Raw genomic sequence first — 24,290 nt, 5'->3', positions numbered from 1 at the left:
TTTGTCGACTTACTGAAATTTTACGTAGAACATAGGGAAAATTATGAAATTTATATAAGGTATATGATTTGTTAATATTTGGTCGGGGAAAAATAAAAGGGTACAGGGAAACCTCCTTTCTTCTCAAGTACATACCGTCAAACAATTAAACTTTTCCAATTTACTTGAAATTTAAAGAGGATGTGTGGTAGGTTATATTATTATAATTGATATCTGATTTTGTAATATGCGGAAGGGAAGAGGAGCCTCCCATTGCCCTGCTGTTTAAAAATTGGGCTAATAATTTACTTGAGATTTTCTGCGACGTCTACACGCAGAGAAGGAATATGATCACCACAAACATGTTTCAAGAGCAAAATGTTATTTTTGTATGGTGGCCATGTAACATGTTTGTCACTAAAATGTTATTTTCTCGTCAAATTAACGTGCTTACCGAAATCAGATACATGATTTCCGAAAAAATAACATGGTTGCGAAAACCATGTTACATGGTCACCACCCAAAAATAACATTTTGCTCTTAAAACATGTTTGAGGTGATCATATTCCTTCTCTGGGTGTACACAATATACGCTATATCATTTTTCGATATTGGGACGGGAAGGAGACCTCCTCTAAAACTGGAAAAAAAACTAGAATTCTCAAGTTTACTTGAAATTTACAAAGACCGTAGAAGATGGTTATGAAATCAATATGGTGTCCTTGATTTTTGGATATTTGGACGGGATGAAACGTTTTCTGATTTTCTTGAAATTTGCAGAGAAAGTGATGTACCTTTACAAAAAATAGAGCAAATTCTAACCTTCTCCGATTTACTTGAAATTGGAAGAAGATGATACAGGGTACATGATTTTTCGATGTCTGGTTTGGGAAGGGGAATAGTGAAGTGGAGTAGTTTGTGAAATGAATATAGGGTACGTGAATTTACGATATCTTGTCAGGGAGGAGCGCAAGAGGAGGGTTCCCTTTTGCCCGATTTTTTGAAAATAGAAAGTAGAGGATTGTCGATAAATGGGAACTCGGTACATGATTTTACGATTTTTCCATAGGCTTCTGCAAGACCTGATTTTAATGTTATAGATCCTAGATTTAAAGCCAGATAGGTCGCAAAAAATTTTCCTTATTTTAAAGAGACCGCATCTTTGGGTCGGAATCAATACCAAATTCCTTAAAGGAAAGTCAAAATCGTTGGATCCAAGTAAACTTGCTTTTGTGTGTCCCTAGCTTGCGGAAAAAGAATCACGGGTTGTATTCCACTTTCGGTTGATCTCCAAAATGTATATCTGAACAAGCTCTTCTAAATGGTATAACATTCTGTCTTTATATAAATATCTTTATAAATATATCAGAATGTTTTCCTATTTTAATTGAAATATCAAAATCTGTTAGAATCAAGTCAATGTTTTCTTTTTTTTACAGTGTATTAAGAAGAAAAGTAGTAGTTTTCCACAAAAAAAAGGAATATAAAGTGGTAGTTAGTAAATGTAAACACCAAAGTGAAAATGAAACCTTCTTTGGCTAACTGATCATTATGACGATGATGATGATGCTGATGTATGGAAAAAGAAGACCTGCAGCATCATAAGAAAAAAAAGAAGTCATCGCCACCAACTACTTGCTTTTGAAAGTAATATTTAAGTAAATTAGAGATTTTAACCAGGCTAACAATAATGGAGGATTCTAAATAAAAGGCGGGTTGCAAAATGGTGGCGCGGTCACATACACCTGTTTACTCTTAGCAGAATGTTTGGCGAATCCAGCGAATATCCAGCATGCCTTTCAAAATCCACATTCCTTTTGTAGCACCATTGTGTGCTTTATAGAAATCGGGTTTTGTGGTTCAGGTTTTTGGTTTTCGCGCCATTAACTATGAACTTTATTCATTTTCAATTCTTTTGCTAGGAAACTAGCAGTGCGCAAGAGAGGCTTGTCATTTTAATGACAACATTGAAATTCGTGAGGAACTTGTTGAGCTATAGGAGATCTTGAACAAAAATTGCATTGCATCAAATTCTATATTGATATGAATTTTGCATAAATTAGCATTTTAAAATAGCTATGTTCAAGATATCTGGAGCTAAATACTCATACATAAATTGTAATTTATAAAGCTAAGTATTGTAAGATATTCCCTATGTTCCGTTGATTGTAATCGTAAATCGCAAGAATTTATTTTTCTTATAGTTAAAAAATCGAGATACTCTTGGGCTTCTAATTTCAATCTGAGTTTCCAATTAAAGAGAAAAATATATTGGCAAGAATTAAATTTACATGTTTTATTTATTAAAAAAAAAAAATGTCAATGTAAAATGTTCACCCAGAGAAGGAATATGATCACCTCAAACATGTTTTAAGAGCAAAATGTTATTTTTGGGTGGTGACCATGTAACATGGTTTTTGCAATCATGTTATTTTCTCGGAAATCATGTATCTGATTTCGGAAAGCAGGTTATATTTGACGAGAAAATAACATTTTAGTGACAAACATGTTACATGGTCACCATACAAAAAATAACATTTTGCTCTTGAAACATGTTTGAGGTGATCATATTCCTTCTCTGCGTGTTGCTATTTTCATAATTAAGAATTAGGGCGAAAAAAAGGATGTATGACGTTTTTCATAAATATTATGTAAAAGTACATATTTTGTAGTGTCGAAAGAAATGTACATTTAATCTTTAATATTAAACATTTCATTAATATTATGTATGCATTCGTACTTATTCATAATCTGTATTTACTAATTTATGAAATTTATTTATAAAATTTGTTCATATATGAACTTTATGAACTCCATCATTGAAAAAAAAATTTAATATTATGTATGCATTCGTACTTATTCATAATCTGTATTTATTAATTTATGAAATTTATTTATAAAATTTGTTCATATATGAACTTTATGAACTTCATCATTGGAAACATTTTTTGATTGTTTGTTTGTTTGTCGACTCTATTTGTTGGGAATTTCCCATTGCTTCACTTCCATATTAAATTCACCTTGATTCTTTCTATCTAATCTTATCTCCCTCGTAGTTAACTACATTGTGATTAATAATGACTTGAATTATATTAGAAGTGTTAACCAAAATTTAATGAGTAAATAACACAAAAAGGTTGTTAACCCAAATCAAATAGGTACAAAATTTATTTTGATTGTATGAAAAATAATAATAATAATGGGACATTCCATGAAAATGCCATAGTTCCAAACACATTAGCAGACTCCTTAAGTTAACGTTTTCACGGCCCGCCAGTAATCTAAATCTATATGCCCCTAAAATTTGCTTAGGCCTTACACAAAATGCAGGACACTCACACAAGAAATGTATAATTGCTTGATGCAAATGCCATAGTATGGGTCTCGGGCACGATTCTCACTCGAGCCAAAAAAAATCTACCAAAATTTTGAGAAAATGTTACCCAAAAACTAACAAGCAAAAAAATATTACTTTGCAAAATTTTATTTCCATAGAAAATTTTATTTCTATAGAAAATGTTATCAACGTTTTTTTTTTTTATAGAAAATTGTTGCCACATTTTATTTCTAAACATTTTATTTCCATAGAAAATTTTATTTCTATAAAAAATTTTATCAAAAATTTTTTTTTTTTTATAGAAAATTGTTTCTACATTTTATTTCTTCAGAAAATTTTGTCAAAATTTTATTTCTATTTTGACAAAATTTTGTCAACATTTTATTTCTATAGAAAATGTTGTCAAAATTTTTTTCTATAGAAAATTTTGTCAAAATTTTATTTATATAGGAAATTTCGTAAAAATTTTATTTCCATATAATAATTTCTCAAACATTTATTTCTATTTTGTTAAAATTTTATTTCTAGAGAAAATTTTGTCAAACTTTTATATCTATAGAAAATGTTGTCAAATGTTTATTTCTATAGACAATTTTCTCAAATTTTATTTCTATATAATATTTTCTCAAACTTTTATTTCTATAGAAAGTTTCGTCAAAATTTTATTTCTATAGAGAATTTTGTCAAAAATTTATTTCTATAGAAAATTTCGTCCAAATTTTATTTCTATAGAAAAGTTTGACAAAATTTTCTATAAAAATAAAATAAATAAATAGATAGAATTAAAAAAAAATCTAGAGATAAAATTTTAAAAAAAATCTATAGAGATAAAATAATAAAAAAAATCTATATAATATTTTGTCAAATTTTTTTTCTATAATTTTTTTTTTTTCAAAATTTTATTTCTATAGAAAAATTTCTCAAAATTTTATTTCTTTAGAAAATTTTTTCAAAATTTTATTTCTATAGAAAATGTTATCAAAAATTTATTTCTATAAAATATTTTGTCAAACTTTTATATCTATAGAAAATTTTGTCAAAATTTTATTTCTATAGAAAATTTTGTCAAAATTTTATTTCTACAGAAAATTTTGTCAAAAATTTATTTCTATAGAAAATTTTCTTAAAATTTTATTTCTATATAATATTTTCTCAAACTTTTATTTCTATAGAAAATTTTGTCAAAATTTTATTTCTATAGAAAATTTTGTCAAAATTTTATTTCTATAGAAAAGTTTGACAAAATTTTCTAACATTAAAAAATTCTATAGAGATAAAATTATAATCTAGAGAATATTTTGTCAATTTTTTTTTCTATAACATTTTTTTCAAAATTTTATTTCTATAGAAAAGTTTCTCAAAATTTTATTTCTATAGACAATTTTCTTAAAATTTTATTTCTATATAATATTTTCTCAAACTTTTATTTCTATAGAAACTTTTGTCAAAATTTTATTCCTATAGAAAATTTTGTCAAAATTTTATTTCTATAGAAAATTTCGTCAAAATTTTATTTCTATAGAATATTTTGTCAAACTTTTATATCTATAGAAAATTTTGTCAAAATTTTATTTCTATAGAAAATTTTATCAAAACATTATTTCTGTAGAATATTTTGTCAAACTTTTATATCTATAGAAAATTTTGTCATAATTTTATATCTATAGAAACTTTTGTCAAAATATTATTTTTATAGAAAATTTTGTCAAAATTTTATTTCTATAGAAAATTTTATCAAAAATGTATTTCTATAGAATATTTTGCCAAAATTTTATTTCTATAGAAAGGTCTGTCACAATTTTATTTCTATAGAACATATCGTCAAAATTTTATTTCTATAGAAAATTTTATCAAAATTTTATTTCTATAGAAAATTTTATCAAAATGTTATTTCTATAGAAAAGATTGACAAAATTTTCTATAGAAATAAAATTTTATCAAAACATTATTTCTATAGAATATTTTGTCAAACTTTTATATCTATAGAAAATTTTGTCATAATTTTATATCTATAGAAACTTTTGTCAAAATTTTATTTTTATAGAAAATTTTGTCAAAATTTTATTTCTATAGAAAATTTTATCAAAAATGTATTTCTATAGAATATTTTGCCAAAATTTTATTTCTATAGAACATATCGTCAAAATTTTATTTCTATAGAAAATTTTATCAAAATTTTAATTCTATAGAAAATTTTATCAAAATGTTATTTCTATATAAAATAAAATTTTGACAATTTCTATAGAATATTTTGTCAAAAAAATTTCTATATTTTTTTTAATTTTATTTCTATAGAAAATTTCGTCAAAATTTTATTTCTACAGAAAATTTTGTCAAAATTTTATTTGTATAGAAAATTATGTCAAAATTTTATTTCTATAGAAAATTTCGTCAAAATTTTATTTCTATAGAAAATGTTGTCAAAATTTTATTTCTATAGAAAATTTTGTCAAAATTTTATTTCTATAGAAAATTTTGTCAAAATTTTATTTCTATAGAAAATTTTGTAAAAATTTTATTTCTATAGAAAATTTTGTAAAAATTTTATTTCTATAGAACATTTTCTCAAAATTTTATTTCTATAGAAAATTTTCTCAAAATTTTATTTCTACAGAATATTTTGTCAACATTTTATTTCTATAGAAAATGTTCTAAAAATTTTATTTCTACAGAATATTTTGTCAAAATTTTCTATAGAAATAAAATTTTGAACAAAATTTCTATAGAAATAAAATTTTAACAAAATTTTCTATAGAAATAAAAATTTGACAATTCCTATAAATCGAATATTTTCATGTTGAGTTATGTATCGAAATCCATTGTGAGTAAGTTCTCCCTTGTTGATGCAAGCAAAATCGATAAAAATTTAAAATTCGACATATTTACAATTCAAGGGATATTAATACACATAAAAAGTGTCAGCAATTGGATATTAACCACAAAAATTTGATTATAAAATTCAACATAAGTTTTTTTTTTTAATTTTTTAATTAATTTGGTTTAAATTCTTCAATTCTAAATTTCCCAATAATAATTATCGAGGTAAAATCTAAGCTTCGACCCCACTGTATAATATCAGTCAAACAGGAAGAATCTTTTCATAGATTAGACAATATGGAAAGAAGCCATTTACAAAATGATATTTTTCACAATTTGTTTAATTAAAAAAGCAAAGAAAAGAATTAATTGCGACAATATATTATGGTACACAATGTTTTTATGTTATTTTTTTTTTTTTTTGAGAAGATGGAGGCGATAAAAGCCAATGGCCCTTAGGACCATTCACATATGTGTATGTACACAGATATATAGAATATCAAATTCCCATGTCGTTGTCGGTATTTTTTTCTTCTACGTCCAAGACAAAGTCAAATGAGGAAGAAGACTCTTAAAAAGTAAACACTTGATCTTTTGGGAAGTGATCATCATCACCATCACCGCCATATGAAGTACCATAATGGTATGCATTTGCAAGGTGTATGTGAAAAATGGGAAACCTTAGAGGAAAACATAAGACTTATTTGGAATTTCTCATGGGAAACGAAAAATAAGTAATGACTTACCTATCTCACTGTTGCAACATAGCAAGGAAAGCAAGACACATACATTGGCTATCAGACATGGGATATGAGTACACCTATTTCCATTTTATGATGATGACCCTCAATTACTACCTGTTTTTTTTTTTTTTTTGTTGTGAACAATTAGGGGAGGGTTCTTAGTTATTAATGCCAAAGGATCTTGTGAAAAAAAAAAACAATTGAGCTCCTTAAAGGACTTTTTAAGAAGCTCAATTGTCGTAAGAATTTTTAAGAGGATTTAAGAAGCAATCAAACGCATACAACGTGCATACAACGTTCGCTACACAAAATTAATTGATCCAATTAATTTTTTAATTGAAGTGTCTTCAATCACAGATATGATAGTATCAATTAATAAATTAATTGATTGAATTAAAAAATTAATTGATATGATTAATTTTTGTGATTTATTTGTGTTTCAATTAAAAAAAATGTTGAATCAAATAAATTTATACGCGTAATTGAATATTTTTAAAAACTATATTAAGACTTTAATTGGAAAATTTTTCGTGATATGTTTTTCTATGAACAAGTTGACTTTTTGATACGGCACTGAAAAAAAAAAATATTTTTTGTCCTCAATCACGAAATTAATTGATCCAATTAATTTTTAATTGAAAAATCTTCAATAATAGAAATGGTTGTATCAATCACCAATGTTGATTGATACTATTAATGATTCTGTGATTGATTTTTGTTTCAAATAAAAAATTTGTTGAACCAATTAAATTTTTAATTGATTTGTTTTTTTTTAGAATTTAATTAAAATTTTAATTGGAACAATTTTGGTGATATTTTTTGTGTGTGATTACAACAAGTTCACACACAAAAAAATTTCACGAACATTTTTCCAATTAAAATTTTAATTGAATTTTAAAAAATATTCAATTAAAAATTTTATTAATTCAACAAATTTTTTAATTGAAACAAAAATCAATCACAAAAATAATAGTATCAATTATTTTTTTAATTGGATCAATTAACTTTTTAATTGACCTTCAATTAATTTTTTAATTTATACTATCATTTCTGTGATTGAAGACATTCCAATTAAAAATTAATTGGATCAATTAATTTCGTGATTGAATCAGAAAAAATTTTTTTTGTGTGCAGTTTCACATTTAATATTTTCTCCTCCATACATTTTAGGTTAAAAGCATTGTTACCCATGTTGTCATTTGAAATTTGCAACATCAAATTTTGGATTAATTATTGTAGATTTTGTAGATTCTTTCCATTTCAGTGAATCTTATTAGCTCTCATTAAAATTAATATCATGTTTTTTTTTTACCTAAGACACGACCCAAATAAATAATATTTGCAATAAAATTTCATATTTTAACATAAATAATCCTACAATCTCCATTCACTTATAACCATGAGTATTCCCACACAGTCTAAGCAAATAAATTTGTTTGCTGTGAGAAAAAAATTGTAATTCTTAAAGAATTATTTTTATTATGGTATTCATTCATTAATCATTTGAAATGAAGATGTTTCTTTTACGTTGTTTACACACTTGACCGATCAACTTACTGTTGTTGATTTGAGGCGCTTGAAACAAGGGTTGTTTATTTTGGATCAGTAGTCGTGATGACGACGACAAGTGTGGGAATTTTTATTCTAAATTCCAATAAAAGCGAAATGAACAAATATGAAAAAGAGTTACCAGTCGGAATTGAACAGGTTCTATGATACTTTACACCAACATTATCTAATTAATGATATTTGGCATATTTCATTAGTGTGGCAAAAGGGAGTGATTAGTGCCATTGTTTTAAACATTTTTTTTTTTCATGGGAATATTATTTCCATATTTTTCCACATTTCAATTCAAATTATTTTTTTTTCTTTTGGGTTTTGGCATTTCCAATTTCCAATCATATTATTTGAAAATAATCAATACAACAATTTAACGTATGTATTTTTGTGGAGTAAAGGTTGTGTTACATATCATGGGTTAATCCGTACGTTGATGGAAGGGTTGATATTTTTCAGTTTGAAGCACTCTAACAAAACTGTTGCTTTCGAAGGGAAAATTCAACTCTTCAATCAACGGAAGAATTAACGCATGGTATATAACTCAACCTTAAGTCAAATATAATGTATTTTTTTATTTGTAATACAAAAATCATAGTCTATATTTCTATTAATTTTGTTATTTTATATTTTTTTTTGTAGTTTCCTTTTGAGTTTTAGCATTTCGGATCATATTTTTTGAAAATAATCAATACAACAATTGAACTGATAATTGGATTAAATAAAAGCTCATTTATTTTTTTTTTATATTTTTTAACACAAAAATCATAGTGTATATTTCTATTAATTTTTTTTATTTTATATTTCACACTGCAAACATTGTTTTCTTTTAGAGGAATGACGAGGACTTGTTTCCCTTCAATATTAAAAAAACAATATTTGTTCATTTTTATATTATTAATTTTTCGTTATTTTATATTATTGACTTTTCGTTATTTAACATTTATCTATTAAAAATTATCTCAAATAATTTAATATTTGAATAACTATTTTACAAATTTCCACGTCTCCTCAGTGCTTCACTTATATAAAAAAAAGCAACACAAATTTAACACACACTTGTTGACTGTGGAAGCGGCAAATAAATTTTGTATAAACAAATACGTAGTTGCTATAACACCAAAAAGGTCAGAAAAATAAGAAACAGTTAAACCACATTAAAAACCAAATTGGAACAAAGCATTAAATTAAAAACTTTTTGATGATCAAATTATATTTTTTTTATTAAAATATATTAATATTTTTATTCTTTTTTATATTCAAAAATATTTCCATCAAAATATATAGCAATTTTTATAGATTTGTTTAAATTTTTTATATCTAATATTTTTTATCGTTATAAAACACTCGACATTATTTCACTTGATTTTTTTAATACATTTTTTCTCGTACAATATGCATAGCTCTCCGCGTTTTTGCGATTTTATTTGTTTTTTGTTATTTTATTTTTTGTATGTTTTTCGTTAACAAAAACAGCTAAAAAAAATATATATAAATAAAAAAACGTCGTTACGAGAGCGTGTTTGAAATGAAACTAAACTTGAATTGCAGCGATGGGAAATACAAGCAACAATAGCCCATTCAACAGGCAAGTAAGCAGCAAGTGAACCGTAACCACAATTAGTTAAAAGAGAAAATCCATGGAGATAACCAAAGAGAAATATAGGGAAGAGAGAGCCAAGGTGTTTCATTGTATACACCAACACACTTAGGGGATCGCATTTGCGAGAGTGGGGTATGGATTAATTACTATGTTATTGTGCGATGGAGTTCCAAAATATCCAAAATAACAGAGATTTGGGAAAATGCTAACAAAAGCAAATACATGTAAGTGTATGTATTGTGTTTGGCTTTATTGTTAGGTCAGTAAAATAAAAACAATATGAGATTACAATCAACATAGCCTCAGCACTCTTTTTACTTGTACTTGCCTAACCTGTTGGTTGGTGTTTTGGTCAAATACCATCAAACATTAAAGAGATGTCTCTTTTTTTGTTTATTTAAGAGACTTATAAGAGACACAATAGGGCAGACAGTGGTTTTGAAAATATTTTAAAATCATATAATAAATTAAGCAAATTTCATACCAAGTCACATCTAGCCGTAAGAGATGTAATTCAATTTATAAAATGTTTTCCAGCATAACATACCTGCAATTAAAAAGAAAAAAAGTACACATTTAATAAAAAATAATGCAATGGAAATATAAAAAATATTTCTTAAAATCTAGTTAGTCAAGTATAGTTTTATATTAAAGCTAACCAAATGTATTTAAAAGTAAATGAAAATGATTAGAAATAACCATTGAATTGTTTATTATAAAATCGGATTTATTTGCCACCGTGGTGCAATGGTTAGCATGCCCGCCTTGCATACACAAGGTCGTGGGTTCGATTCCTGCTACGACCGAACACCAAAAAGTTTTTCAGCGGTGGATTATCCCACCTCAGTAATGCTGGTGACATTTCTGAGGGTGTCAAAGCTTCTCTAAGTGGTTTCACTGGAATGTGGAACGCCGTTCGGACTCGGCTATAAAAAGGAGGTCCCTTGTCATTGAGCTTAACATGGAATCGGGCAGCACTCAGTGATAAGAGAGAAGTATCACAATGGACCGAATAGTCTAAGTGAGCCTGATACATCGGGCTGCCACATAACCTTTGCTATTAAAGAAAATACTTTCCCTGTAAGAGGAATTTCGTTTCGACTAAAAATTTGTTCCGGAAAGTAATTTTTACACTGAAAAAAATATTTACGTGATATTAAAGATTACGCAACCTAAATTTTAGTAAGCGAAATTTACAAAATATTAAGGACAAATTTCTTTAAAATAATGAAATTTTAATTAAAATAAAGTTTATAATCTTTGCTTCAAAAATTTTATTTTCATTAACTTTAGGACACAAATTTTGTAAATTTGCGTCCCTTGGTTAAAGTCGCATGTCTTTGAACTAAGGCTAATTTTCTTTAAAGTAAAGAAACACATTTTTGATTTAAAGAAATTGTCCTTAAATTAACTGAAATATTAAAACTTTAGATTTAAGATAAAAACGCTTCAAATATAGGCTAAGACTTATTTTGAGGATTTAGCGTCTTTGGTTTAAAGTTTTTTTTTTTTTTGGAATTACGAAAGTATTTTTTACTTTGAAGTATCTGTTATAATTTGGATTTTTAAACTGGAATTTGTTTGTTCGTGAGTACCTTTATTAATAAACCGCGAAAATAGAATGAAAATTTAATAAATAAGATCTGATTCCTAATTTTAACTTTATTGGTCCTATATTTAAAGCCAGATAGGTCGCTTAAAAAATTTCTTTATTTTAAAGAAGCCGCATCTTTGGCTCGGAATCAATACCAAAATCCTTAAAGGAAGGTCAAAATCTTTAGATCCAAGTAAACTTTTTTTTTGAGTGTAGAGTTTATTTATTTGATTTCAGTGTTAATGTCTTAACTAATTAAACACATTAACTTATAACTTAGGTTCGATTAATATAAACTTTTGTAAGACATAATTGTGGGGAATATCATAAAAACCCAGGCTAATAATCGGTTTACATAATTTAATTTCACTTTAATTTTGTTTCTATTAATTTAATTAAACTAATAAAAAAATGTATGTAAAATAAATGAAATTAAAAAAGTAAGAAAGAATAAGTGGCTTTTACACCCAAAGAAAAAATACGCTCCTCCGGAACGAAATTTTAAATAAACGAAACACCTCTTCAATAAGAAATATTTTCTTTAAAAACAAATAAGACCGAATTTAAAGCAAAAGGATCAAACGGTTGTTTCTAATCTTTATACCCTTCACCACTACTGTGGTACAGGGTATAATAAGTTTGTGCATTGTATGTAACGCCAAGAAGGAGTAATCATAAACCAACCTTTTAGTATACGGATCGGCTTAGAATTAAATTCTGAGTCGATTTAGCGATGTCCGTCTGTCTGTCTGTCTGTCTGTCTGTTGGTGTATTTTTGTGTGAAAAGTACAGCTCGCAGTTTTAGTCCGATTGTCCTAAAATTTGGTATAGGTTCCCGTTTCGGCTCAAAGACTATCCCTATTGATTTTGGATAAAATCTGTTCAGATTTCGATATAGCTGTCATATATATTTTTCACCGATCTGGTCATAATTGGCGTGTATATCAACCGATCTTCCTCAAATTCCGTACATCCGAATATTTTATGAGTCTCGAAAAAATTGCAAAATATCGGCCAAATCGGTTCAGATTTAGATATAGCTCCCATATATAGCTTTCGCCTGATTTACACTCATTTGCCACCAGAGGCCAATTTTTTGCTCCGATTTAGTTGAAATTTTGCATAGGGAGTAGAATTAGCATAGTAACTATGCGTGCCAAATTTGGTTGAAATCGGTTCAGATTTGGATATATCTCCCATATATAGCTTTCGCCCGATTTACACTCATATGACCACAGACGCCAATTTTTAACTCCGATTTAGTTGAAATTTTGCACAGGGAGTAGAATTAGCATTAGATTTAGATATAGCTCCCATATATATGTTTTTCTGATTTCGACAAAAATGGTCAAAATACCAACATTTTCCTTGTAAAATCGCCACTGCTTAGTCGAAAAGTTGTAAAAATGAACCTAATTTTCCTAAACTTCTAATACATATATATCGAGCTATAAATCATAAATAAACTTTTGCGAAGTTTCCATAAAATTGCTTCAGATTTAAATTTTTCCCATATTTTTTACTAAAATTGTGTTCCACCCTAGTGCATTAGCCAACTTAAATTTTGAGTCTATAGATTTTGTAAAAGTCTATCAAATTCTGTCCAAATCGAGTGATATTTAAATGTATGTATTTGGGACAAACCTTTATATATAGCCCCCAACACATTTGACGGATGTGATATGGTATCGAAAATTTAGATCTACAAAGTGGTGCAGGGTATAATATAGTCGGCCCCGCCCGACTTTAGACTTTCCTTACTTGTTTTTTTTTTTTTTTTTTTTAGAAAATTGTTTGGCTTCAAAAGAAGATAAGCTTACAATTAGCACAAGTGCTGAACACACACAAAAATATTTTTTGTCTTCAATCACGAAATTAATTGATCCAATTAATTTTTTAATTGAAATGTCTTCAATCACAGAAATGATAGTATCAATTAAAAAATTAATTGAAAGTCAATAAAAAATTAATTGTTCCAATTAAAAACTCGATTGATTAAATGTTTTTTGTCTTCATTCACGAAATTAATTGATCTAATTAATTTTTAATTGAAATGTATTCAATCACAGAAATGATAGTATCAATTAAAAAATTAATTGAAAGTCAATTAAAAAATTAATTGATACTATTAATTTTTATGATTGATTTTTGTTCCAATTAAAAAAATTGTTGATGTAAAAAAACTTTATTTACAGAAAACAAAACACTTTAGTCAGTTCCTTTCTTACAAACGATGTATCAAATACATTCTTTTAAAAATTGAAATATTGTAATTTTGCAAATATTCCAAAACTGTTTGCAAGATTTCGAAAATCCTTTCGAATTACATACTACTATAATAAATTGTTGCTACGAAACCTCAAAATGTGCAACAAAAACTTTTTTTGGTGATAATAATTGCTTGAATCTTTCGAATAAATTCAGAAAACTATTTAACAAAATTTTAAAATAAGTGCTGACATTTCGTCTCAGATAACCTGTATCTTCTCGCTCGCAATGCGAATTTTGATAAAAATGATATGTATTAAGCATATGTATTAAACATGGACATTTTCGAATAGAGTGCTATATTTTGTTATATATTTTTTATCTTTCCAACTAATTCTATAATATGGATGAATGCTAATGAGAAAGTTTCTTCAACTATGCCATGGTCTTTGTAAAAAAAAAAGTTATCTCACATTTTCGTATATACGAAAATATTTTGCAAATTTTTAAAGAAAAAGTGTTGCTAAACAAAAGGGTTTTCTTCAGCGAGTAAAGCTATTCAATTTTCTTTCTTTTTCACATTACAATGCATAATCAGGCCAAAAATGTTCACCGACACTCAAGATCGACTTAGACTAATTAAATTCACACACACTATACATCGGTTATCATCTTCATCAACATTCGCTTCTCATATTAGTGAATGATGTATATGAGCTTTTATCACACCATCAACTAGATGTTAGAAAAACGCAAAGTCTAAGTTTAATCAAAGAAATTGTTGCATTTTACAGAGCCCCCCTTTTTTATGGGAATAGATATAATTTTTTAATTTGGAATTTCCATAAAACATCGAAAATGTCATTTGATTTCATATAATTAGATTTGCAAGTTTCAAAGACAAGATGAAAACTAAATTTGGGATAAAAGTAAAGTACATTGTAACAAATGATTTTCAGTTAATGTCAATTCCCAGCAAATCCTCTCATTTCCATATAATCTTGGATGTAACCTAATATGAAAATTGGTAAGTAATTACTATTAAATGGAAATCTTGATTACTTTCCCAAAGAAAGTACTTCTCTGCAGTTGACAACTTTTTCAATTAATCAATTAAACAAATGATTGGAAATTGTTTAATTTGAAACAATAAATTTTTAATGAAACTAAAAATAGTCAGTCAGTTAAAAAAGTAGTTCATTCAGAAATGAATTGAGTTTTGCAATGGACATCAAATAAATTTTTAATTGAGAAATAATTTCTTTGGGCGAACATTTTAGAGTTCTATGAATATGAACAGAGATTTCGCAGTTATTCTGCGCCAACGTTTTTTTTTTTTTGTATGGACTATACAAGTTTTTTGCTTTACTTTTCTGACTGTCAATTCTTCATTCGTTGTCCAGTTTTTTATACAGGACCAAATAAATTTCTCAATTACGTTTAATAAATTCCATTTCCCCCTGCAAAATAGTTCTAATCACATCCCAGCAAAAAAAAAATTGGAAGCGCTTGCAAAGGCACAAGTTTAAAAGCACTTCTAAAAATGTCCTCCCAAAGATGTTCTTTATTTCAACTAACCAAAGGTCCTAATTCCAATCTGGAAACATTGCGAATTTTTGAAAATATTTGAGGCCAAGCGCTTCAGACAAGCGTTAGAATGCATTAAAAATCATAAAAAATTTTAAAAATTATTTATCAAAAAAAATTTAATTCACATCTAAAAAACACTGAATTCGGATCACACTTTAAGAAGTTAAGCATAACCAGTGCAACGGCTGTTGAAATGGTGGACATCCGTCCTATGACAAACCCGTGTTAAATTCATCGCTTCTGCGCCAATTTTGCACCACTTCCGGATCCAAAAATAACATTTTCAGTACATTTTTTGATGGGTTTTGTTTTTTTATACCCTTCACCACTACTGTGGTACAGGGTATAATAAGTTTGTGCATTTGTATGTAACGCCAAGTTGGAGTAATCATAGACCAACCTTTTAGTAAAAGGATCGGCTTAGAATTAAATTCTGAGTCGATTTAGCGATGTCCGTCTGTCTGTCTGTTGATGTATTTTTGTGTGCAAAGTACAGCTCGCAGTTTTAGTCCGATTGTCCTAAAATTTGGTATAGGGTCCTGTCTCGGCTCAAAGACGATCCCTATTGATTTTGGAAAAAATCGGTTCAGATTTAGATATAGCTGCCATATATATTTTTCACCGATCTGGTCATAATTAGCGTGTATATCAACCGATCTTCCTCAAATTCCGTACATCCGAATATTTTTATCAGCCAAATCGGTTCAGATTTAGATATAGCTCCCATATATAGCTTTCGGCCGATTTACAACTCATTTGCCCACAGAGGCCAATTTTTGGCTCCGATTTAATTGACATTTTGCACAGGGAGTAGAATTAGCATTGTAGCTATGCGTGCCAAATTTGGTTGAAATCGATCCTATATATAGCTTTCGCCCGATTTACACTCATATGACCACAGAGGCCAATTTTTAACTCCGATTTAGTTGAAATTTTGCACAGGGAGTAAAAATAGCATTATACCTATGCGTGCCAAATTTGGTTGTCATCGGTTCAGATTTAGATATAGCTCCCATATATATGTTTTTCTGATTTCGACCAAAATGGTCAAAATACCAACATTTTCCCTTGTTAAATCGCCACTTCTTAGTCGAAAAGTTATAAAAATGACTAATTTTTCTAAACTTCTAATACATATATATCGAGCGATAAATCATAAATAAACTTTTGCGAAGTTTCCTTAAAATTGCTTCAGATTTAAATGTTTCCCATATTTATACCCTGCGCCACACTGTGGAACAGGGTATTATAAGTTAGTGCATATGTTTGTAACACCCAGAAGGAGACGAGATAGACACATGGTGTCTTTGGCTATAATGCTCAGGGTGGGTCCCTGAGTCGATATAACCATGTCCGTCTGTCCATCCGTCCGTCCGTCCGTCTGTCTGTGAACACATTTTTGTGATCAAAGTCTAGGTCGCAATTTAAGTCCAATCTCCTTCAAATTTGGCACATGTTCCTAATTTGGATCTGAATAGAACCCTATTGATTTTGGAAGAAATCGGTTCAGATTTAGATATAGCTCCCATAAATATCTTTCGCCCAATATGCACTTATATGGATCCAGAAGCCATAGTTTTATCCCGATTTGGTTGAAATTTTGCACGTGGAGTACAATTAGTAGTGTAGTCAAGTGTGCTAAATTTTATTGAAATCGGTTCAGATTTAGATATAGCTCCCATATATATCTTTCGCCCGATATTGACTAATATGGACCTAGAAGCCAGAGTTTTGGCCCAATTTGGTTGAAATTTTGCACTAGAAGTACAATTAGTAGTGTAGTCAAGTGTGTCAAATTTGATTGAAATCGGTTCAGATTTAGATATAGCTCCCATATATAGCTTTCACCCGATTTACACTCATATGACCACAGAGGCCAATTTTTTACTGCGATTCAGTTGAAATTTTGCACAGGGAGTATAATAAGCGTTGTTGCTATGCATGCCAAATTTGGTTGAAATCGGTTCAGATTTAGGTATAGCTGTCATATATATGTTTTTCTGATTTCGACAAAAATGGTCAAAATACCAACATTTCCCTTTTAAAATCGCCTCTGTTTAGTCGAAAAGTTTTAAAATTTACTCTCATTTTCCTCTAATTCTAATACATATATATCGAGCGATAAATCATAAATAAAAGTTTGTGAAGTTTCCTTAAAATGGCTTCATATTTAAATCTTTCCCATATTTTTTTACTATCAATGTGTTCCACCCTAGTGCATTACCGACTTAAATTTTGAGTGTATAGATTTTGTAGAAGTCTATCAAATTCTGTCCAAATCGAGTGATATTTAAATGTATGTATTTGGGACAAACCTTTATATATAGCACCCAACACTTTTGACGGATGTGTTATGGTATCGAAAATTTAGATCTACAAAGTGGTGCAGGGTATAATATAGTCGGCCCCGCCCGACTTTAGACTTTCCTAACTTGTTTTTTTTTTTTTTAATTTCCACAAAGGGTTAACTTGAAATTCCATGAAATGAATTTTTTATAAAGTTGCATACAATTTTAATTTTTCACTGCAGTCTGGATATCGTTTAAGAAACTTTAAGCAAAATTTAATAAAAAAAAATACCTGCATTTATTAAGGGTGTGCCGATGCAGGAATTTTTTATGTTGGCTTAAAACCCAACCTACTAAGTGAAACTTTAAATGAAGAAAATGAAATTCACAAAAACAGACATTAGCCTGTTCCTAAAATAGGGTTTAACAAGCAACAGATGAACGCATGCATGGCTTTTTCATAATTCATTATCCGAGTACATTTTGATAGACCTAGAAGAGTGCGTTACATGTGAGTGGTCTTTACAAATAAAATAAAAAAAATAAACAGTTTTAAATATGCATTAATGAACCATTATGATAATAACAATTTGATGAGAGAGGTGAGCGAATATTTTTTTTTTTTTTAAATATCAAATCAGAATAAAATAATCCATAGCCAACTCTTCAGATACCGGCAACCGGTCATCTTCATTCTTTACTGCTCAACCGTTATTTCATTAGGTGTTTGTAGAGAAAAAAAAACCCAATTTTTTCGGTATGATTTTTGTTTTGTTATCTTAATTTACAGCAAAATCGTGTTATATTTACTTACTTCTATCTTTGATTTTATTTTTTTACTCTAAAGTTTCTTTTCGTTCGAAATCCATTTCATTAATGAGTAAACAAAAAAAAAGACCGACAGACAGACAGACAGAAATCGCAAAATATCAAACCACAAAATAGTGGAGAGGATGAAGAAACCGACAAACGTGTTGGTAATAACGCAAAAAGCGATTGTTTATAAAAAAAAACTCCCATTCTTGGCAAGCCTTCTATCGATTCAAGTGGTTTAACCGGCAGCTGATTTTTATGTGAACTTTATAGATCGTTTTCTTAGTTATAATAGCTTCTGCAATGCCTCGTCACATTGGTGGGAAATACCGTATAGCGTGCTCGTTATACTTTCAGTTGAACGATGATAAAAAAATAATAATAAATAAATAAATCTCTAAATTCATATAAATACAGTTTTGAGATTAAAACAAGTAAGGAAAGTCTAAAGTCGGGCGGGCCGACTATATTATACCCTGCATCACTTTGTACATCCACATTTTCGATACTATATTAATTCCGTCAAATGTGTTGGATGCTATATATATAAAGGTTTTTGTCCCAAATACATACATTTAAATCTGACTCCATCTGAACAAAATTTATAATCTACAGACTGAAAATTTAAGCCGGCTAATGACCTGGGATGGTACACTATGTTAGTAAAAAACAAGTAAGGAAAGTCTAAAGTCGGGCGGGGCCGACTATATTACACCCTGCACCACTTTGTAGATCTAAATTTTCGATACCATATCACATCCGTCAAATGTGTTGGGTGATATATATATATATAAAGGTTAGGTTAGGTGGCAGCCCGATGTATCAGGCTCACTTAGACTATTCAGTCCATTGTGATACCACATTGGTGAACTTCTCTCTTATCACTGAGTGCTGCCCGATTCCATGTTAAGCTCAATGACAAGGGACCTTCTTTTTATAGCCGAGTCCGAACGGCGTTCCACATTGCAGTGAAACCACTTAGAGAAGCTTTGAAACCCTCAGAAATGTCACCAGCATTACTGAGGTGGGATAATCCACCGCTGAAAAACTTTTTGGTGTTCGGTCCAAGCAGGAATCGAACCCACGACCTTGTGTATGCAAGGCGGGCACGCTAACCATTGCACCACGGTGGCTCCCAAGGTTTGTCCCAATATAAAGGTTTATCCCAAATACATACATTTAAATATCACTCGATTTGGACAGAATTTGATAGACTTTTACAAAATCTATAGACTCTAAATTTAAGTTGGCTAATGCACTAGAGTGGAACACAATGTTAGTAAAAAAATATGGGAAACATTTAAATCTGAAGCAATTTTAAGGAAACTTCGCAAAAGTTTTTTTGATTATTGCTCGATATATATGTATTTGATGATAAGGAAAATTACAGTCCTTTTTACAACTTTTCGACTAAGCAGTGGCGATTTTACAAGGAAAATGTTGGTATTTTGACCATTTTTGTCGAAATCAGAAAAACATATATATGGGAGCTATATCTAAATCTGAACCGATTTCAACCAAATTGGGCACGTATAGCTGCAATGCTAATTCTACTCCCTGTGCAAAATTTCAACTAAATCGGAGTAAAAAATTTGCCTCTGTGGTCATATGAGTGTAAATCGGGCGAAAGCTATATATGGGACCTATATATAAATCTGAACCGATTTCAGTCAAATTTGGCACGCATAGCTACAATGCTAAATCTACTCCCTGTGCAAAATTTCAACCAAATTGGGCCAAAACTCTGTCTATTAGAACTATATTAGTCCATATCGGGCGAAAGATATATATGGGAGCTATATCTAAATCTAACCGATTTCTATCAAATTTTGCACACTTAACTGCACTACTAATTGTACTCCTAGTGCAAAATTTCAAACAAATTGGGACAAAACTCTGGCTTCTATGACCATATTAGTCCATATCGGGCGAAAGATATATATGGGAGCTATATCTAAATCTGAATCGATTTCAACCAAATTTGGCACGCATAGCTACAATGCTAAATCTACTCCCTGTGCAAAATTTCAACCAAATTGGGCCAAAACTCTGGCTTTTAGGACCATATTAGTGCATATCGGGCGAAAGATATATATGGGAGCTATATCTAAATCTGAACCGATTTCAATCAAATTTTGCACACTTGACTATACGACTAAGTGTTATGTTTGTACAAAATTTCAAGCAAATCGGTATAAAACTCTGGCTGCTGGGTCCATATTAGTGCATGTCGGACGAAAGATATATATGGGAGCTATATCTAAATCTGAACCGATTTCTTCCAAAATCAATAGGGTTCTATTCTGACCCAAATTAGGAACATGTGCCAAATTTGAAGGCGATTGGACTTAAATTGCCACCTAGACTTTGATCACAAAAATGTGTTCATAGACAGACGGACGGACAGACGGACAGACTGACAGACAGACATGGCTAGATCGACTCCGTGACCCACCCTGAGCATTATTGCCAAAGACACCATGTGTCTATCTCGTCTCCTTCTGGGTGTTGCAAACATATGCACTAACTTATAATACCCTGTTTCGCAGTGTGGCGCAGGGTATAAAAAATATAGAGACTGGGACGAAAATAAATGAATATCTTAATTATTCTTAATATTTATTATTATTTTATAATTATTATAAATATTTATTATTATTTTAATTTAATTGATGATTATTTTAATTATTAATTATTTAAAAGTCTTGCAATATAGATGATTGATTTCTTTTAGGTTTCTTATGAAAAACCTTAAATTATTAATTGCAAGAGTCTAATTCTTTGCTTCATTTCATTGATTTTTCAATTTCGTGTTCCATTTGTAACAGTTTTTCTTTTGGATTTCTAGTCTTCTATTGTTACTCTTCCACCTCAATGCGTTGAAGCTTCACGACAAAGGTGAACCCCGGTAAACAATGATTTGCAGGGAACAAAAAAAATCTGACAAACCTACGGACGGACGGACGGACGGACGGACACAACGGACATATCCACAGACAATGATAATGATGGTGGCGTCGAATGAACAAAGCAATCTAAACCAAATTAACCGTGTGGCATAGCATGGCATTTGATTTTTTTATTTGATTCTTTAAAGTTGGCTTTTAATGTTACCAGCAGCACCTCGTCTATTTGACTAGTGTCTTTTTGATAGCTTCATTCCAATCGCTTTTTAAAGTTCATTCACCATTTTACCTAAATCTTTAAATGTGGAGGAATACATTTGAAAGGGTAAAGATACAGCTATAATCAATAAATGAAAAAAAAAAATAAAAAAAATACTTTTGAGAAAATTGAATATTTAAAAATTAATAGCAAATCTAAACTTAAAATGTTAATTTTTTTAAATAAAAAATTAAAAGTTGAATTATTTTTTTTTTAATGCCATATTTTTTAAAATAAAAAACAAGAAAATTGAAAATGAAAATAGAACTAATAAAATAAAATTTAAATTAATTTTAGCTGTTCTATACTTTATAAATTTTATAAAAAGTTTTCTTTTCCCTCAAAATCTACACTTAAAAATATTTATTTTTTTAAATAAAAAATTAAAAGTTGAATTATTTTTTTAAATGCCATTTTTTTTAATAAAAACAAGAAAATTGAAAATGAAAATTGATCTTTGTTTGATTATATTAATTTTTTAATTAAAAACTAATAAAAATTAAATTAATTTTATCTTTTCTATACTTTATAAATTTCTGTTGTAATTCTTCTAACTCAAGAAAAAGTTTTCTTCTCCCTCAAAATCTACACTTAAAATTGTTTATTTTTTAAATAAAAAATTAAAAGTTTAATTTTTTAAATGCCATTTTTTTAAATAAAAAACAAGAAAATTTAACATGAAAATTATTTTTTTTTGATAATTTTTTTAATTAAAAAAATAATAAAATAAAAATTAAATTAATTTTATCCTTTCTATACTTTATAAATTTCTGTTGTGATTCTTCTCACTCAAGAAAAAGTTTTCTTTTCTCTCAAAATCTAAACTTAAAAAATTTTATTTTTTAAATAAAAAATTAAAAGTTTAATGGCATTTAAACCATTTTTTAAAATAAAAAACAAGAAAATTTAAAATGAAAATTAATTTTTTTGATAATTTTTTTAATTAAAAAATAATAAAATAAAAATTAAATTAATTTTATCTTTTCTATACTCTATAACTTTCTGTCTCACTCAAGAAAAAGTTTTCTGAGGGACGAGATTTTAGACAAACGAAATTTGTTTAATGCTAAAAAATGTATTTAATAGCAAATAAAATAGAAAAAATATCACCAAATCAAACTAGAAACATTAAATCAATTAGATCAAAAATTAATTGATACAATTAACTTTTTAATCAAACTCGGAAGTCTATGTCATTAAAAAAAATTATATTTTTTATTTTTTTAATAAAAATCCCAGCAAAAAATGGAAGTTGTTCCATAATCATTTCTTTTAAAGCGCATCGCGGAATCCCCTATCAAGTTTTTTCCACTTCCGATGGATGCAGTCCTTTTGGACAAGTCCACAAACATTTCTTTTAAAGCGCATGACGGGATCCTATCAATTTTTTTTTTCACTTCCGATGCAATTCTTTTGGACAAGCCCTACACTGAAAAAATATTTACGTGATATTAAAGATTACGCAACCTAAACTTTAGGATTCGAAATTTACAAAATATTAAGGACAAATTTCTTTAAAATAATTAAATTTTAATTAAAATAAAGTTTATAATTTTTGCTTCAAAATTTTTTTTATTAAATTTAGGACACAAAATTTTGTAAATTTGCGTCCCTCCGTTAAAGTCAAATGTCATTGAACTAAGGCTAATTTTTCTTAAGGTAAAGAAACACATTTTTCCTTTAAAGAAATTGTCCTTAAATTAACAGAAATATTGAAACTTTAGATTTAAGATAAAAACGCTTCAAATATAGGCTAAGACTTATTTTGAGGATTTAGCGTCTTTGGTTTAAAGATTTTTTTTTAGAATTAAGAAAACATTTTTTTTTTACTTTGAAGTATCCGTTATAGTTTGGATTTTTAAACTGGCATTTGTTTGTACGTGTGTACCTTTATTAATAAACCGCGAAAAGATAATTAAAATTTGGTAAATGAGATTTGTATCCTAATTTTAATTTTATTGGTCCTAGATTTAAAGCCAGATAGGTCACTAAAAAATTTCTTTATTTTAAAGAAGCCGCATCTTTGGCTCGGAATCAATACCAAAATCCTTAAGGGAAGGTCAAAATCTTTGGATCCAAGTAAACTTTTTTTTGAGTGTAGAAAGCAGGGCTGTGGAGTCGGAGTCGCAGTCGGAGTCTTGGAGTCGGAGTCTGAAGATTTTGCTGGAGTCGAAGTCGTAAAAATTTTGCTCGACTCCGACGCCGGCTAAACCAAATTTTTTAAAACACTTCACATTTTTGTAACTAAGCAAGTTTTTACGCAAATTAGTTTCCATTGCGTTATTCATTCGATCAATGTACAGCATGATTGTAAATGAAAATCAACTTCCAATTACGGCTATCTTTTTATGTTTCCTAGAATGTTAGACTAGCAGATGGGCTGTATCGATCCATTTTAATGCCCATATCAATTTATTTGAAATATTTCGAACAATCGAAATTATTTTTTTTTATTTTATTTTAAGGCTATGTATATGGTGGAATATTGACAGAAAATTTTTTCTAAGTTGTTTTTTATAGAAAATTTGTCAAAATGTTATTTCTATAAAAAGTTTTGTCAAAATTTTATTTCCATAGATAATTTTGTCAAAAT

General features: G+C 28.4%; 1 protein-coding gene across 4 annotated transcripts in view; it reads right to left on the bottom strand.

The window, feature by feature from the left end:
* Positions 1 to 24,290, bottom strand: part of baz (par-3 family cell polarity regulator) — a 224,456-nt gene that overhangs the window by 75,189 nt on the left and 124,977 nt on the right. The window contains exon 1 of one of the 4 annotated variants that reach the window (XM_075303132.1): positions 9,829 to 9,957. The exons of 2 other annotated variants lie outside the window; for them this stretch is intronic. The gene's annotated coding sequence lies outside the window, so the exon portion shown is untranslated. Of the gene's footprint in view, positions 1 to 9,828; positions 9,958 to 24,290 lie in introns of those variants that run through there. One more of the 4 variants, XM_075303134.1, reaches the window with a different exon arrangement.

This window comes from Haematobia irritans, chromosome 3 (genome assembly GCF_050003625.1).
Source record: "Haematobia irritans isolate KBUSLIRL chromosome 3, ASM5000362v1, whole genome shotgun sequence".
NCBI classification, from domain to species: Eukaryota; Metazoa; Arthropoda; class Insecta; order Diptera; family Muscidae; genus Haematobia; species Haematobia irritans.
The sequence above is the reverse complement of the archived record's forward strand: the minus strand, read 5'-3'. Positions and strand labels throughout refer to the sequence as shown.